The sequence below is a fragment of the Arachis stenosperma genome, chromosome 1, assembly GCF_014773155.1.
Source record: "Arachis stenosperma cultivar V10309 chromosome 1, arast.V10309.gnm1.PFL2, whole genome shotgun sequence".
NCBI lineage: Eukaryota > Viridiplantae > Streptophyta > Magnoliopsida > Fabales > Fabaceae > Arachis > Arachis stenosperma.
The window spans coordinates 63,480,932-63,496,139 of NC_080377.1; the positions used below are offsets into that span (position 1 = coordinate 63,480,932).

Genomic DNA, 15,208 nt, shown 5'->3' on the forward strand with positions numbered 1-15,208 from the left:
AGTGCACGCCCATTGAGGTCTTCTTCATTAGCGTTCACTTCCTCTCCTTCCTCTCCAAATTCGGCCATGTTGATGGCCTTGCACTCTCCTTTTGGATTTTCTTCTGTATTGCTTGGAAGAGTACTAGGAGGGAGTTCAGTAATTTTCTTGCTCAGCTGTCCCACTTGTGCCTCCAAATTCCTAATGGAGGACCTTGTTTCAGTCATGAAACTTTGAGTGGTTTTGATTAGATCAGAGACCATAGTTGCTAAGTCAGAGGGGTTCTGCTTAGGATTCTCTGTCTGTTGCTGAGAAGATGATGGAAATGGCTTGCCATTGCTAAACCTGTTTCTTCCACCATTATTGTTGTTGAAACCTTGTTGAGGTCTCTGTTGATCCTTCCATGAGAAATTTGGATGATTTTTCCATGAAGAATTATAGGTGTTTCCATAGGGTTCTCCTAGGTAATTCACCTCTTCCATTGAAGGGTTCTCAGGATCATAAGCTTCTTCTTCAGATGAAGCATCCTTAGTACTGCTTGGTGCATTTTGCATTCCAGACAGACTTTGAGAAATCAAATTGACTTGTTGAGTCAATATCTTGTTCTGAGCCAGAATGGCATTCAGAGTATCAATCTCAAGAACTCATTTCTTCTGATTTGTCCCATTGTTCACAAGATTCCTTTCAGAAGTGTACATGAATTGGTTATTTGCAACCATTTCAATTAGCTCTTGAGCTTCTGTAGGCGTCTTCTTCAGATGAAGAGATCCTCCAGCAGAGCTATCCAAAGACATCTTGGATAGTTCAGAGAGACCGTCATAGAAAATACCTATGATGCTCCATTCAGAAAGCATGTCAGAAGGACATTTTCTGATCAACTGTTTGTATCTTTCCCAAGCTTCATAGAGGGATTCTCCATCCTTCTATCTGAAGGTTTGGACTTCCACTCTAAGCTTACTCAATTTTTGAGGTGGAAAGAACTTTGCCAAGAAGGCATTGACTAGTTTTTCCCATGAGTCCAGGCTTTCTTTAGGTTGTGAGTCCAACCATGTCCTAGCTCTGTCTCTTACAGCAAAAGGGAATAGCATAAGTCTGTAGACCTCAGGGTCAACCCCATTAGTCTTGACAGTGTCACAGATTTGCAAGAACTCAGCCAAAAACTGATGAGGATCTTCCAATGGAAGTCCATGGAACTTGCAATTCTGTTGCATTAGAGAAACTAATTGAGGCTTAAGCTCAAAGTTGTTTGCTCCAATGGCAGGGATAGAGATGCTTCTCCCATAGAAGTCGGGAGTAGGTGCAGTAAAGTCACCCAGCACCTTCCTTGCATTGTTTGCATTGTTGTTGTTTTCGGCTGCCATGTCTTCTTCTTTGAAGATTTCTGTTAGGTCCTCTACAGAGAGTTGTGCCTTAGCTTCTCTTAGCTTTCGCTTCAAGGTCCTTTCAGGTTCAGGGTCAGCTTCAACAAGAATGCCTTTGTCTTTGTTCCTGCTCATATGAATGAGAAGAGAACAAGAAAATATGGAATCCTCTATGTCACAGTATAGAGATTCCTTGAGGTGTCAGAGGAACAGAATAATAGAAGAAAGAGGTAGAAGAATTTCAAACTTAGTGAGATAGAGTTCGAATTGTGCATTGAGGAGGAGTGGTATTCCATAAATAAAAGGATGTGAGAAGAGTGGAAGAAATTTTTGAAAATTAATTAAAAAGATTTTAAAAACATTTTGAAAAACTATAATTTGATTTTCGAAAATCAAGAGTGAGAAAAAGATCAAGTAATTTTTTTTTTGAAAGAGATTTGAAACTAGAAATTAAAAAGATATGATTGAGAATTGTTTTGAAAAAGATGTGATTAAAAAGATTTGATTGAAAAGTTATGGTTTTAAAAAGATATGATTGAAAAACAATTTTAAAAAGATTTGATTTTAAAAATTAATGACTTGCCTAACAAGAAAAGATATGATTCAAACATTAAACCTTTCTCAACAGAAAAGGCAACATACTTGAAATGTTCAATCAAATCATTAATTGTTAGCAAGTATCTTTGAGAAAGGAAAGAAATTGATTTTGAAAACATTTGATTGAAAAGATATGATTTGAAAAAGATTTGATTTTGAAAAACTTTGAAAACTTGAAAAAAAAAATTGATTTGAAAACAAAATCCTCCCCCTTGTGCCATCCTGGCGTTAAACGCCCAGAATGGTGCACATTCTGGCGTTTAACGCCCAATGCACTACCTTTTTGGGCGTTAAACGCCCAACCAGGCACCCTGGCTGGCGTTTAAACGCCAGTCTGTCCTTCTTCACTGGGCGTTTTGAACGCCCAGCTTTTTCTGTGTAATTCCTCTGCTGTATGTTCTGAATCTTCAATTCTCTGTATTATTGACTTGAAAAGACACAAATTAAAAATATTTTTGGATTTTTAATAATGAGGAATAATCAAAATGCAACTAAAATCAAATAACAATGCATGCAAGACACCAAACTTAGCAGTTTGTATACTACTGACACTAACAAAATGAGAATGCATATGACAAAACACAAAACACTCAAGTCAAGAGAATTTAAAGATCAGAGTAATGAAATCATCAAGAACATCTTGAAGATCACTTAAGACACATGAATGAATGCAAGAAGAACAGAAACATGCAATTGACACCAAACTTAAAATGAGACTCTAGACTCAACAAGAAACATAAAATATTTTTGGTTTTTATGATTTTGTAATTTTTTTGGATTTTTTTCGAAAATTAAGTGGAAAAGAAAATAAACATATCAAAATTCTTAATGAGAATTCCAGGAATCATGCAATGTTAGTCTAAAGCTTTAGTCTAAAGGAATTAGACATGGCTAGCCAAGCTTCAGCAAGACATTGCATTCAAGAGCTAAATTGATGAGAATCAATCAGCTTTGGTGATGATAAGAACATCACCTTGAAACACTAGAATTCATTCTTAAGAACTCTGAAGAAAATACCTAATCTAAGCAACAAGATGAACCGTCAGTTGTCCATACACGAAACAATCCCCGGCAATGGCGCCAAAAACTTGGTGCACGAAATTGTGATCACTACAACTTCGCACAACTAACCAGCAAGTGCACTGGGTCGTCCAAGTAATAAACCTTACGCGAGTAAGGGTCGATCCCACGGAGATTGTTGGTATGAAGCAAGCTATGGTCACCTTGTAAATCTTAGTCAGGCAGACTCAATTGGGTATAGTGATATACGAATAGAACATAAAGATAAAGATAGAGATACTTATGTAATTCATTGGTGGGAATTTCAGATAAGCGTATGAAGATGCTTAGTCCCTTCCGTCTCTCTGCTTTCCTACTGTCTTCATCCAATCCTTCTTACTCCTTTCCATGGCAAGCTTATGCAAGGGTTTCACCGTTGTCAGTGGCTACCTCCCATCCTCTCAGTGGAAATGTTCAACGCACCCTGTCACGGCACGACTATCCATCTGTCGGTTCTCGATCAAGCCGGAATAGAATCCAGTGATTCTTTTGCGTCTGTCACTAACGCCCCGCCTTCAGGAGTTTGAAGCACGTCACAGTCATTCAATCATTGAATCCTACTCAGAATACCACAGACAAGGTTAGACCTTCCGGATTCTCTTGAATGCCGCCATCAGTTCTTGCCTATACCACGAAGACTCTGATCTCACGGAATGGCTGGCTCGTTTGTCAGGCGAGCACTCGGTTGTCAGGCGATCAACCATGCATCGTGTATCAGGAATCCAAGAGATATTCACCCAATCTAAGGTAGAACGGAGGTGGTTGTCAGTCACACGTTCATAGGTGAGAATGATGATGAGTGTCACGGATCATCACATTCATCAAGTTGAAGAACAAGTGATATCTTGGACAAAGAACAAGCGGAATTGAATAGAAGAACAATAGTAATCGCATTAATACTCGAGGTACAGCAGAGCTCCACACCTTAATCTATGGTGTGTAGAAACTCCACCATTGAAAATACATAAGAACAAAAGTGATCATTGGTTTCGGCCCCAGAGAGGGAACCAGAAGAACCAAGATGAAAATACAATAGTAAAAGGTCCTACTTATAGGGAACTAGTAGCTTAAGAATTACAAAGATGAGTAAATGACATAAAAATCCACTTCTGGGCCTACTTGGTGTGTGCTTGGGCTGAGCAATGAAGCATTTTCGTGTTGAGACTCTTCTTGGAGTTAAACGCCAGCTTTTATGCCAGTTTGGGCGTTTAACTCCCATTTTGGTGCCAGTTCCGGCGTTTAACGCTGGGAATTCTGAGGGTGACTTTGAACGCCGGTTTAGGCCATCAAATCTTGGGCAAAGTATGGACTATCATATATTGCTGGAAAGCCCAGGATGTCTACTTTCCAACGCCGTTGAGAGCGCGCCAATTGGGCTTCTGTAGCTCCAGAAAATCCACTTCGAGTGCAGGGAGGTCAGAATCCAACAGCATCTGCAGTCCTTTTCCGTCTCTGAATCAGATTTTTGCTCAGGTCCCTCAATTTCAGCCAGAAAATACCTGAAATCACAGAAAAACATGCAAACTCATAGTAAAGTCCAGAAAAGTGAATTTTAACTAAAAACTAATAAAAATATACTAAAAACTAAACCAAATATACTAAAAACATACTAAAAACAATGCCAAAAAGCGTACAAATTATCCGCTCATCAGGCGCGTCGTCCATGCCTCCGCGTCGCTTCTGCTTTTCCAATCCGCGCGTCCGCGTCACTCATGCGGCCGCGTCACTGCGAATTTCTTTCTTCCGCGCGGTCGTGTCGGTGACGCGTACGCGTCACTTCTCGCTGGTCATCTCCTCAATTTCTTGTATTCCTTCCATTTTTGCAAGCTTCCTTCCCAATCTCTCACTCATTCATGCCCTATAAAGTCTGAAACACTTAACACACAGATCACGGCATCGAATGGAATAAAGGGGGATTAAAATACCTAATTAAGTTTTCAATCATGTAATAATTTTAGGAAGGAAATATAAATGCATGCTAATTATATGAATAAGTGGGTAAAGACCATGATAAAACCACACAATTAAACACATTGTAAACCATAAAATAGTGGTTTATCAACCTCCCCACACTTAAACATTAGCATGTCCTCATGCTTAGTTGAAGGAGATAAAATAAATGAGTAGGAACATGTAAAACTCATGCAATGCAATGCAACCTATACATGTGAATGCAACTATATGATTCTTGCCCACTTGATCAAGAATAAATAAGCTCTTCAAAATAATTACAAATCAAGCTCCACTAATTCAATTCTCATACAGTAAGAACAGATAAAAATGCAAGAAGGTAGCTCATGAAAGCAGGAAACATAAAATTTTAAGCATTGAACCCTCACTGATAATGTATGTATCTTCTAATCTCTCCAGTGTATAGGGTAATCACTCTATCCTTCTCTAATCATGCTCCCTAAATTTTGTTCTTCTCCTAACCAATCAACAACATTTAATATACCAATGCAACATCATGAGGTCTTTTCAGAGTTGTAATGGGGCCAAGGTAAGGGTAAGGATACATATATGGTTAAGTGAGCTTATAAATTGAATCTTTAATTAACTCAAACTCTAACATAACCTATATATTTTGTATAACTATGGAGTTCGTACCTAGCTACCCAGGATTCTCTTTCACATTCCATACTCAGGTATCAACTGTTTATTTTAATTCTATCATACATGCATTGACCTTTGAATTCTTAACTCAACATTGGGACAATTTTGTCCCCTTATTATATATATATTTTTTTCAAAATCAACATAGCTTATCAATGCACATAGATTTTTTTTTTATTCTTATAGTTTCACATGAGTAGGTGTCCAAATTCCCATTATATTATCATGACATATCTCCTTAATATCCTTTGTTCCCACAATTTCCCATACTTAATTAGCACACACAATTCTATCTCAAGCTAATCAAAGATTCAAATTGGGGTATATAATTCTTTTTCCGCTTAAGGCTAGTAATGTGGTAGATTATAGAACAAATGGGATTTAAAGGCTCAAAGCGGCTAACAAAGGTAATTGAAACGGTAGGCTTAATTTGGAAAAGTGAGCTAAACAATTAATGGCCTCAATCATATGCAGCATATAAATATATTAAACATTAGACATATAAGATGGGACAAAATATAGGTTACAATCATAGAGAAGTAAACACACAAGAATAAAACAAATATGGTTAAATAATGTAATCATGCATAAAGGCTCAATTCTCACAGGTTGTGTCTTCTTTAGCTTTAAAATTCATGATCCAAATACAACTTCAAGCAATTTTAACATAAGAGTTTTAATTAAAATTAGTGAAATTTTTTTCCAAAGATAGAGTTTTAGAAGAAACTTATTGTCTTTTCAATCAAGTAGAACATGCATGCAACTAATCTATTACTATGTAATTTATCCTATTCTACAAAAGAAAGAAAAACTAACTAAATATCCTAATTTATTGGTGTTTAGGGAAGAAAAATTACCTCTGAAAGTCAGGTACTGACCGACTTTCCCACACTTAAGGATTTGCACCGTCCTTGGTGCCATCTGTCAGGAACAGTGGTGGGCTGGTGGCAGTGTCTCCACAGTCGAGACCGTCGTGGCTCCCTGTGATGGTGAAAGAAGTGGAGTCCGGAGTGCCTGGATCATCATTGGGTTTGTGATTGCCTATAAGTAGCTCCTTGAGGTGTTTGAAATGGCGGTGGTTGCGGCACTCTCGGAGCTTTGCTTTCTTTTCTTGTTGGTCCAATCGCTTCAGTATTTGGTGCAGCAGCTGACTAGTAGATGGTGGAGGAACTGCATCATCCTCTGTGGACTGGCTGGTAGTGGCAAGTTGTGGCCTGAGATATCTCCCGCTAGGGACATACTGATCATCCCATGGAAGAATGGCTTTGGTGTCTCTAGCTCTGTAGGATACTCTGGTTGCTGAGATAAGATCAGAGACCAAGGCGGGGAAAGGTAGGTTGCTTGCGATCTGCACGTGTCCCATAGCATTACGGATATGTCTCGGTAAATTAAGAGGTTGGTCTGTGAGGATGCACCATAGTAGAACGGCCATGTCTGCCGTAAAGGAGGACTCATGAGTACTCGGGAAGACGTAATGGGACATAATCTGGGCCCATACGTGAGCCTCTAAGGTAAGTGTGGAAGCCGAGATTCCCTTAGGACGGAAATGATGGTATCCGAAGATCCATTTGCTGCCAGGATGAGCAATAACTCTGAGAACAGCGTCCCAATCAAAGGTGTACGCCTGGCGTTTGATAGCGGCTTTCTAAAAAGTGTCCAATCCTTCTGGAGCAGGGGGAGATCTAAGGCAAGCTGAATGGCCTCTTCTGTAATGGGGACTTGCTTCTGGCATAAATAAACTGACTGCAGAGTCGGCAGGTGGAATTTGGAGTAGAACTCAACAACCCAAGAAAGATTAACCTGTCGTGGCTGTCTCTGTAAGAATCCCCAATGTCTTTGTGCAATTTGTGGCTCAACAAATTCAGTAATACGAGGCGGAAGGATAAGAAGGTGTTCATTGTTGTAATTTCGAGCTGCCAGAATAGGAAACATCTGCTCACAATAGCGATTTGGAAATCGTGCAGTGTCCTTTGTTGGGAAGGCTCTCTCCTTTTCATCAACCTTGATAATCCTTTTAATTCTTTTTGTTGAGGGCTTGACTGCAGTTGAAGAAGGCTCTGCCACTAATGCTCTCTTCGTTCCTTTCCTTGCTGTGGGTTTAGGGGTAGCTTTTTCTTTGTCTTTCTTAGTGGCCATTCTGAAAAAGGGAAGAGAAAGTAAGTTAAATCCAAAGAGATAGAGCAAGGAAGGGGATTAAGTGAGTGAGAATCAGTGCACGGTAAAGATGAATGAAGTAAAAACATGGTCATGACAACATGATGCGGACGCGTGGGAGGCTAATTTTTGCACTTGACGCGGACGTGTCAGCGACGTGGTCGCATGTGATGATTTATGCCAAAGGCACGCCTCCAGCCATGCTCTCGTGTGACTCTCTGTTCACTTTCTTATATTCTCGGATCCACCCGCGACGCGGACGCGTCAATGGTGCAGCTGCGTCACGTGAAAAAAATTTTTTTTATGCAAATGCAGTATGCAGATGAGGTGCAAGATAGAGGCAGTAGTATGGAGAAGAGTTATAGATGAGGGAAGAGAAGGAGAAGAAAAGGAACGATCATACCGTGGTGGGTTGTCTCCCACCTAGCACTTTGCTTTAACATCCTTAAGTTGGACGCTTCAGTAGCTCAGTTTTCAGTTGCGAGTGGATCCTCCAGGAGGAAGATCTCTAACTCCTTGTTTTTCGTCGCCTTCTTACCATGGTAGAGCTTCAAACGATGTCCATTAACCTTGATGAGTTCAGAGCTTGAAGGGTGACTTAGATGGAAAACTCCATATGGTTCAGCCTTCTCGACTCTATATAGACCTTCCCACCTTGATCGCAGTTTGCCTGGCATGAGCCTCAGTCTAGAGTTGTAAAGAAGGACCAAATCCCCAGGTTGGAACTCGTTTCTCTTGATGTGTTGATCATGTACAACCTTCATTTTCTCCTTGTACAGTCTTGAGTTCTCATAAGCTTCTACGCGAAGGCTCTCCAATTCTTGCAGTTGCAACTTCCTTTTAGCTCCGGCTTTCTCAAATCCCATATTGCATTCCTTTACTGCCCAAAAAGCTTTGTGCTCCAACCCAACTGGAAGGTGACAAGCCTTTCCATAGACTAAGCGGAAAGGACTCATCCCAATGGGTGTCTTGTATGATGTTCTGTATGCCCAAAGTGCATCTTGTAGTCTGGTGCTCCAGTCCCTTCTATGAGGTTTGACTATCTTCTGTAAGATGCGCTTTATCTCTCTGTTAGACACCTCGACTTGTCCATTAGTCTGGGGATGGTAGGCTGTTGCTATTTTATGAATGATCCCATGCTTCTTCAGTAATCCTATTAGTCTCCTGTTACAAAAATGGGTGCCTTGATCGCTCACGATTGCTAGTGGTGATCCAAAGCGACAAATAATATGGTTTCTAACAAAGGAAATAACAGTGTTAGCATCATCAGTACGGGTAGGAATTGCTTCCACCCATTTAGAAACATAGTCTACAGCTAACAATATATAGAGGTGGCCATTAGAATTTGGAAATGGACCCATGAAGTCAATGCCCCAAACATAAAAAATTTCACAGAAAATCATAGTTTGTTGAGGCATTTCATCCCTCTGGGATATATTACCAAACCTTTGGCATGGGGGACAAGATTTACAAAATTCAGCAGCGTCATTAAAAAGGGTGGGCCACCAGAATCCACAGTCTAAGATTTTTCTAACTGTTCTTTGAGGGCCAAAATGTCCTCCACTCTCAGATGAGTGATAGGCCTCCAAAATGGACTGGAATTCTGATTGAGGCACACACCTTCTAATTACCTGGTTAGCGCCACATCTCCATAAATATGGGTCATCCCATATATAATATTTAGACTCGCTTTTCAGCTTGTCTCTTTGGTGCTTAGTAAAGTGTGGAGGAAAAGTGCGGTTAACTAGATAATTAGCTACAGGTGCATACCAAGGGGTTACCTCAGATACTGCTTGTAGGTTATCAAATGGAAAATTATCAGCTATAGGAATGGAGTCATCCTTAATGTGTTCAAGGCGATTCAAGTGATCTGCCACTAGATTCTGGTTACCACTCCTGTCCTTTATTTCTAAATCAAATTCTTGTAGTAGCAGTATCCAACGTATAAGCCTTGGTTTGGATTCCTTTATAGCTAATAGATACTTTAGAGCTGCGTGGTCTGAATACACTACTACCTAGTACCAAGTAAATAGGCTCAGAATTTATCCAGAGCAAAAATAATAGCAAGAAGCTCTTTTTCAGTAGTAGTGTAGTTAGACTGAGCGGCGTCTAAAGTTTTAGACGCATAAGCAATAACAAAAGGGTCTTTACCTTCACGCTGAGCCAGTGCTGCTCCTACTGCATGGTTGGAAGCATCGTACATGATTTCGAATGGCTGGCTCCAGTCTGGTCCTCTTACAATTGGAGCTTGAGTCAGGGCGGTTTTCAGCTTGTCAAACGCTTGTTTGCAATCCTCACTGAACTCGAACTCAATATCTTTCTGCAGTAATCTGGATAAGGGAAGTGCTACCTTACTAAAGCCCTTAATGAATCTTCGGTAAAAACCTGCATGGCCAAGAAATGAACGGACTTCTCTCACAGAAGAGAGGTAAGGCAAACTAGAAATAACATCCACCTTTGCTGGATCTATGATGAGTGGATAATTTATACGCTTTTTGGCACTGTTTTTAGTATGTTTTTAGTACATTTTAGTTAGTTTTTAGCATGTTTTTATTAGTTTTTATTTAAAATTCACTTTTCTGGGCTTTACTATGAGTTTGTGTGTTTTTCTGTGATTTCAGGTATTTTCTGGCTGAAATTGAGGGACCTGAGCAAAAATATGATTCAGAGGCTGAAAAAGACTGCAGATGCTGTTGGATTCTGACCTCCTTGCACTCGAAGTGGTTTTTCTGGAGCTACAGATGCCCAATTAGCGCGCTCTCAATTGCGTTGGAAAGTAGATATCCTGGGCTTTCCAGCAATATATAATAGTCCATACTTTACCTGAGATTTGATGGCCCAAACCGGCGTTGCAAATCAGCTTAAGAATTCCCGGCGTTTAACGCCGGAACTGGCACAAAAATTGGAGTTAAACGCCCAAACTGGCACAAAAGCTGGCGTTTAACTCCATAAAAAGTCTGTACACATGAAAGCTTCAATGCTCAGCCCAAGCACACACCAAGTGGACCCCGGAAGTGGATTTTTACGTCATTTACTCATTTCTGTATATCCTAGGTTATTAGTTCACTATTAATAGGACCTTTTGACATTGTATCTCGACTGCATAACACATTACACGTTTCTTATTGTATCTTCTACGGCATGAGTCTCTAAACCCCATGGTTGGGGGTGAGAAGCTCTGCTGTGTCTTGATGGATTAATGCAATTACTACTGTTTTTCATTCAATCACACTTGCTTCTATTCTAAGATATCACTTGTTCCTAAACTTGATGAATGTGATGATCCGTGACACTCATCATCATTCTCACCTATGAATGTGTGCCTGACAACCACCTCCGTTCTACCTTAGATTGAGTAGATATCTCTTGGATTCCTTAATCAGAATCTTCGTGGTATAAGCTAGAATTGATGGCGGCATTCAAGAGAATCCGGAAGGTCTAAACCTTGTTTGTGGTATTCTGAGTATGATTCAAGGATTGAATGACTATGACGAGCTTCAAACTCCTGAAGGCTGGGCGTTAGTGACAGACGCAAAAGAATCGCTGGATTATATTCCAACCTGATTGAGAACCGACAGATGAATAGTCGTGCTGTGACAGAGCGCGTTGAACATTTTCACTGAGAGGATGGGAGCTAGCCATTGACAACAGTGAAACCGTACATACAGCTTGCCATGGAAGGAGCCTTGCGTGCTTGAAGAAGAAGACAGTAGGAAAGCAGAGATTCAGAAGATAGAGCATCTGCAAAACCTCAACCTGTTCTCCATTACTGCAAAACAAGTATTCATTTCATGTTCTTCTACTTTTCACAATTAAACCTGAGAATTATTGATATCCTAACTAAGAGTTACAAGGTAACCATAGCTTGCTTCAAGCTAACAATCTCCGTGGGATCGACCCTTACTCACGTAAGGTATTACTTGGACGACCCAGTGCACTTGCTGGTTAGTTGTGCAGGATTGCAAAAGTGTGATTGCAATTTCGTGCACCAAGTTTTTGGCGCCGTTGCCGGGGATTGTTCGAGTTTGGACAACTGACGGTTTATCTTGTTGCTTAGATTAGGACTGTTTTATTTTTGTTGGTTTAGAGTCTTTTATTTAAGTTTAGTTTCATATTTTAAGTTTGGTGTCAATTGCATGCCTTTGTTTTCTTTTAATTTTTCGAATTTGCATGTTCTTAGTCCTTTCTTGATCTTTAAAAATTCTAAGTTTGGTGTCTTCTGTGTGTTTTCCTTTAAAATTTTCGAAAATTTATGCTTGATTTTCTAAAAATTTTAAGGTTGGTGTCATTTTGTTGTTTTTCTCTTTTCTTATTTCAAAAAAAATCAAATCTTTTTCAAAATAACTTTCAATCATATCTTTTTAATTGCTAATTCCAAAATCTTTTTTTTATTAATTAATTAATTTAGTTTTCAATTTGCTTTGATTTTATTCTCTTTTGGTTTTCGAATCTTTATTTTATTTTCCATTTATTTTATTCTACTATTTTTGGTTACCTTTAAAAAAAATATATATATATATATATATATATATATATATATTTATATATATAATAATAATAAAACAAAATAATATCCACATCATCTCCCTTTCTCCATCATGGACCTAAGTGGAAGTGAGCAGTCCAGAAGGACTCTGGGGTCATATGCTAACCCCATTACAGCTGCATATGGGAGTAGCATCTGTATACCTCCCATTAAAGCAAGCAGCTTTGAGCTAAATCCTCAACTCATTATCATGGTGCAGCAAAATTTCCAGTATTCCGGTCTTCCACAGGAAGAACCTACTGAGTTTCTGGCACAGTTCTTACAAATTGCTGACACAGTACGTGATAAAGAGGTGGATCAGGATGTCTACAGATTATTACTGTTTCCATTTGCTGTAAAAGACCAAGCTAAGAGGTGGTTGAATAACCAACCTACAGCAAGTATAAAAACATGGAGACAATTATTAGACAAATTCCTGAATCAATTTTACCCTCCAAAAAGGATGACACAGCTAAGGCTGGACATCCAAGGCTTTAAACAAAAGGATAATGAATCCCTTTATAATGCCTGGGAGAGGTATAGAGGTATGCTAAGGAAATGCCCCTCTGAAATATTTTCAGAGTGGGTACAGTTAGACATCTTCTACTATGGGTTTACAGAAAAAGCTCAGATGTCTTTGGACCACTCAGCTGGTGGATCTATACACATGAGGAAAACGATTGAAGAGGCTCAAGAACTCATAGATACTGTTGCTAGAAATCAATATTTGTACTCTAGCAATGAGTCCTCTACAAAAGAAGAAGCTATGGCAGTAGCCACTGATCCTAATCCTCAAGAACAGATTGTTGAGCTTAATCAGCAATTACACCTGATGACAAAATAGTTAGCAAAATTTAAAGAGATGCTCCAAGAAACTAAAATTGCTAACAAGAACATAGAATCACAGTTGAATCAGACAAAATAGCAGTTATCTAAACAGATAACAGAAGAATGCCAAGTAGTTCAACTGAGGAGTGGAAAGACATTGAACAACACTGCTCAAAGTGGCAGAAAGCCAAGAAAGAAACAACTGACAGAGGATAACCAAACCACTGTCTAAAATCCCTCTGAGGACAGTAAGAGCCCAGAGAGGAATACTCCTGGCGTTCAAACGCCAGAAAGGGGGGAAAAGTTGGCGTTAAACGCCCATTCCTTGCCCAATTATGGCGTTCAAACGCCAAAAAGGGGGGAAAAGTTGGCGTTAAACGCCCATTCCTCACCCAATCCTGGCGTTCAAACGCCAATGAGGAATCAGACACCTGAGAGTGCTGATAGTAACCCCTCTAAAAAGGTTTCTCCAACCACCTCTGTAGAGAATAAACCTGCAGCAACTACGGTTGAAGAATATAAAGCCAAGATGCCTTATCCTCAGAAACTCCGCCAAGCGGAATAGGATAAACAATTTGCCCGCTTTGCAGACTATCTAAGGACTCTTGAAATAAAGATTCCATTTGCAGAGGCACTTGAGCAAATAGCTTCTTATGCTAAGTTCATGAAAGAGATCTTAAGTCATAAGAAGGATTGGAGAGAAACTGAAAAAGTGTTTCTCACTGAAGAATGCAGTGCAGTTATTCTGAAAAGCTTACCAGAAAAGCTTCAAGATCCACGAAGCTTTATGATACCATGCACATTAGAAGGTGCTTGTACCAAGACAGCCCTATGTGACCTTTGAGCAAGTATCAATCTAATACCTGCATCCACTATCAGAAAGCTTGGGTTGACTGAAGAAGTCAAACCAACCCGGATATGTCTCCAACTTGCTGATGGCTCCATTAAATATCCATCAGGCATAATTGAGGACATGATTGTCAAGGTTGGGCCATTCGCCTTTCCAACTGACTTTGTAGTGCTGGAAATGGAGGAGCACAAGAGTGCAACTCTCATCCTATGAAGACCTTTCCTAGCAACTGGACGAACTCTTATTGATGTACAAAAAGGGGAAGTAACCCTGAGAGTCAATGAGGATGAGTTCAAGTTGAATGTTGTCAAAACTATGCAGCATCCAGACACATTAAATGATTGCATGAGCGCTGATATTATTGACTCTTTGGTGGAAGAGATCAATATGACTGAAAGTCTAGAATCAGAGCTAGAGGACATCTTCAAGGATGTTCAGCCTGATCAGGAGGGACCAGAGGAAATAAAAGAATTTTTGAAAATTCCTCAGGAAGAGAATAAGCCTCCCAAACCTGAGCTCAAACCACTACCACCATCCCTGAAGTATGCATTTCTGGGAGTGGGTGACACTTTTTCAGTGATCATAAGCTCTGCTTTAAATTCACAGGAAGAGGAAGCACTAATTCAAGTGCTAAAGACACACAAGATAGCTCTTGGATGGTCCATAAGTGATCTTAAGGGCATTAGCCCAGCAAGATGCATGCACAAGATCCTATTGGAAGATAATGCCAAGCCAGTGGTTCAACCACAGAGGCGGCTAAATCCAGCCATGAAGGAGGTGGTGCAGAAAGAGGTCACTAAATTACTAGAGGCTGGGATTATTTATCCTATTTCTGATAACCCCTGGGTAAGCTCTATCCAAGTTGTCCCCAAGAAGGGAGGCATGACAGTGGTTCATAATGAAAAGAATGAACTGGTGCCTACAAGAACAGTTACAGGATGGCGTATGTGTATTGACTACAGAAGGCTCAATACAGCCACCAGGAAGGATCATTTTCCTTTACCATTCATAGACCAGATGCTAGAAAGACTAGCGGGTCACAATTATTACTGCTTTTTGGATGGCTATTCAGGCTATTATCAAATTGCAGTGGACCCTCAAGATCAAGAGAAAACAGCATTCACCTGTCCTTCTGGCGTGTTTGCTTACAGAAGAATGCCTTTTGGTCTATGCAATGCACCTGCAACTTTTCAGAGGTGCATGCTCCCTATCTTCTCTGATATGGTAGAGAAGTTCCTGGAA

At 39.9% G+C, this 15,208-nt stretch overlaps 1 non-coding gene across 1 annotated transcript; it reads left to right on the plus strand.

Annotated features, from left to right (window-relative positions):
• Positions 1 to 827: 827 nt before the first annotated feature.
• On the plus strand, positions 828 to 935 carry LOC130951680 (small nucleolar RNA R71). The gene has a single exon (XR_009074064.1). It is a non-coding gene; the product is annotated as a small nucleolar RNA R71 (small nucleolar RNA).
• Positions 936 to 15,208: the final 14,273 nt, after the last annotated feature.